Source organism: Limulus polyphemus, unplaced genomic scaffold (genome assembly GCF_000517525.1).
Source record: "Limulus polyphemus unplaced genomic scaffold, Limulus_polyphemus-2.1.2 Scaffold1914, whole genome shotgun sequence".
NCBI classification, from domain to species: domain Eukaryota; kingdom Metazoa; phylum Arthropoda; class Merostomata; order Xiphosura; family Limulidae; genus Limulus; species Limulus polyphemus.
In genome coordinates, this window is record NW_013667524.1 from 74,261 (window position 1) to 78,501 (window position 4,241).

Below are 4,241 nucleotides of genomic sequence, written 5' to 3' on the forward strand. Positions count from 1 at the left end.
CCTTTCGTTTCCATTTTTCTTCTCTTTTTTTTTCTACCCCACTTCTGACACCAATTTGTTACATCTCCGTTTGTTAATTAATTTTCCGTAACTTAGTTCCGACGAAACTTTAGCGACACAAGTCCTTTCTTAATAAAACTGGTTTATTCTTTCCTTTACGATACACTTATTTTCAACAATCACGCTAAAATAAACGCTATATCAACGAACGTCAACAATACTTCTGACTGCAGTTCAATTACTCACTATCTACACACGCATTATTGTCCCGTCACGTTGTCACCCTCTTTTATATACCAGTCTACCCTATATCTAGTAAATGCTAGAGCCCACACCAGTCACGTACAGGATAGTTCTAGAAAATAGGTGGCGCCACACCAGTCACGTGACTTCGATGACGCAACAATATGTTTTAGTTTTGATTAAATTATCGTTACCGCAGCAAGGTATATTAGTTATTTACTTAGGAATGATGTAATTCTTGTATTTTGCTTTAGATGCTGAAGATGGAATCTGTAGAATTCCGAAAGTTTATCTGTGACCCCTTCTGTTATAAATAAACAATGTTGTTTATCTTAAATATCGTCATCCTTTTTGCTGTGAAACTTCGTTTTCCTGCGAACATATCGATTGCTAATGTCTTTGAGGACCCTTTTGAGTCAAAAACTAGAAGACCACACATACCACAGTATTACACAAAACAATCGGAAATGTGTTTTTTTTTATTCATGTTATAATTTAGTGTATTGTTTTATTAACGAAGCATCTGTTGGGTTGGGATAGAGTGAGGGGGGGGGGCAAAATATGTTTGCCTTCATAGGCCTACTCAAGCCAATGATATTAACAAATAATCAATAACCTATCAAGCAATCACGAAACACAGAACTGATATCATTCTATTTATTAAGACTTAAGAAAGATTTAACTCCAGTAGTAGTATACCAATACTTAGTACAGAACACAAGTATGCATTTATTACCTTTAGGTTTTTCAAAGGTGATAGACGGCTACACATTTAAAGATTTTCTTCACTGAAACTCCAAGCATTCTCTCCAATAATGTGTATTGTTTGTGCCATCATTTTATACGTCTGAGCACGAATATTTCTGTACCTACACTATTGTAATGTCTCCTGCTTAATCATTGGCCAGCAGAATTTCGACTTTACGATTGCTAAAATGTTTTATTCCCTAGCGTTAATTGATTCTTATTAACATGTTACCTCTCAGGGTTTTTATGAGCCACTAACCCTTAATGTGACTTGAAAATTATCGTGGTGCTTCATTCGAAATTTAACAAAAAGTCTCTTTGGACACGTATTTGGTTTATTTATAAATATGCAAAAATGTATGTAGTTTATATATACATTCAATAACAGTTCAAACTTAATGAATTATTATATGGAGAGAAATGTGTTGATTATAATTTCTACTGGTAAAGAAAGATTGAAAATATGTTCATTGCCCATGTTATTAGATCCATATACACACATATTCGTTTATTTGCATGTGCAAAATATGCTGATCATGTAGCTTGGAGATACACTGGTTATCAAAAGTAGCGTCTAAGGATTTCGGTGCAGTTGTTGAAATAAGCACTGGAAAACCGTCATCCTCATACACTAAACCCAGGGAAGAGTAGTGTATTTTGGACATGTCCAGACGATGCAACATGGACTGTAACGACGTGGTGAGGCTCCAAAATTGCTTTAATATAAGGTAATAAACCTCTGTGTATCGATGTGGAAACTTCCTGTACAGGAGACCTAGAATATCCAAAACTGGATATCCATTGTACTTAATGACATTGGTTAACAAAGGAATATGGATTACCTTGAGGCACCAGACAAGTAACAAGTTAGACTTTTTACTCTTCGTTTGTATTTCCTACAGTGTTTGAAACAGATAAGGTGGACTCATCATCGTCAAATATGCCAAATTACTTCGTATTTGGGCCATTTTATCTGTCAGGGTCTCTAAGATCCGATATCCAACAACAAAATGAATTTCTGATCCACATCTCTTTGCACTTTGCCAGTCTTGAGATCCATATCTCTTTGTATTGTGATAACCTTAACTTTTACAGTTTCTTAAACAGCGTGAAAATTAATATCAATGACTTCAAACAAACACTGTATATTATAAAAATTGTCTTACCTCTCTCTCTTTCATGCTAACCTCGGCAACATCTCAGTTTCTGCAATATTCTCCATGGATATTTGAAAATTTTGAGTAAATTTATCCTTTTAATTGTAGGTCTTACCGCACTAAATATAGATTTTTGGTCCAATTCTTCAGCTTTTTTTTAATTATTTTCCATCAAGCTTAAATTTTTGGTCATGCTTCTGACATTTTTCTTCCATTTTATTTCCAATATCTTTCCAAGAACCTCTAAATTTTTGGTCACGTTATTGGTTTTTGTAATTACATTTCTTATGTTCTTTTGCTACTGCAATAGTTTCGATTTATGAAAACACCATAAAGTTAGCAAAAATGGTATCATTACCAATAAGATTAACAGACCATATAAACAAGTTCTGCTAGCAAATCAGTCATAAATAGTAGTGAAGTTTTTAAGTTTTATTTCTCGTTAGATCTTTGGGTCGCATATCAACCTTCTCCACAAATAACAAATACTGTTGAAAGCTAAATACTTATGCTACGATAAACTTTGTAAGGGCCAATTCTGTCTGCTATCTTTGATACGAAAACTCTTGTCGACCTCATCAGATAACATCTTCTGGAGTTGGAACTTTTCACTATTCATTTTGGAGAGTAATGTTTTCCATGGATGATGTGTAGAAATCTTGTCATATAATAATACTTGTGATGTACATTTCTTGTGGAGCTGAGCTGTCACTAGATTTCTCCATAGCAAAATCGAGCTATGAGGTTCATACAAAATTAATAAGTGATTTGATATCTCAGGATAAATTTGACATTTCTACTGAAATTTTTTTCTATATATTCTAGATTTACTTTGATTTAAGCAGTCCATCTCTACTTACACGCAACCACACCTGGAACCTATATTTTCTTCAATGGTTCTGGATTACAATGTTCAATAGGTTATCTTTCATGCATATACTTAGAAGGTGGCCAGGCGGTTAGGAGGCGCTCGACTCGCAATCTTAGAGCCGCGGGTTCGAATCCTCGTCCCACCAAATATGCTAGCCCTTTCAGCCGCAGGGGCGTTATAATGTGACGGTCAATCCCACTATTCGTTGGTAAAAGAGTTGGCAGTGGGTGGTGATGACTAGCTTCCTTCCCTTTAGTCTTTCACTGCTAAATTAGGGACGGTTAGCGCTAATAGTCTTCGTGTAGCTTTGCGCGAAATTCAAACCAAACCATGCTTAAAAGACAGGAATTTCTCATATGCATTCTTTTGTATTTTGATCTTTAGCTATAAGGTAAAATGGGTAATAACAAAAAGATTTAATGTCAATAGTTTATCTGTAACTTTTTAAACTAAACCTCTTAACTTTCCAATTTCATTTTTTCGACTTACAGGTTTGAAAAGGATTAGATGCTACTTGAGAGAAAAAGTACTTCCATATTCATCAAATCAGTAAGTTTGTTTGTTTGTTCATTTCAAAAATTTTGCGCAAACCTACACAAAAGGCTACCTACCAATAGCCATCCCTAATTTTCAACTGGCCGAATATTGGAATTTGACCGTCATTCTTTTAAAGGCTTTTCTAAAATTGAAATGAATTATTTTCGAATTTTAAGCACAATCAGCTATATGTGATGAAACAGCCAATTTTCCAGTTTAATTAATAAGCAACCTCTGGCCTTCGGAAGTCTTCCGCAAAGGTAGCGCAACCATAAGGAGTCAAAGCTCATTTTAGTGATATGTTTATTGTTCATTCTTTATGTAACGCAGTCAGTAATCGTAGTGTACGTACATAAGTAACGAGAAGTTCATATATACAGTGAAAGAAGTGTTTACTATACTGATACTCTCAAATAAATAACTAAACTGTGAACGTAATTACCTCATTTATCAGTCAGTGATTATATCTAAGGTACGATTTAACAGCCCCCCCCCAGTGGCACAACGCTAGAAACCGGGTTTCGATACCCGTAGTGGGCAGAGCACTGTGCCACTGGGGGGGGGCTGTTTTTTTTTTTTTTTGGGCGTTCTCTTTGTTTGTTTTTTGAATTTCGCGCAAAGCTATACGAGGGCTATCTGCGCTAGCCGTCCCTAATTTAGCAGTATTAGACTAGAGGGAAAGCAGC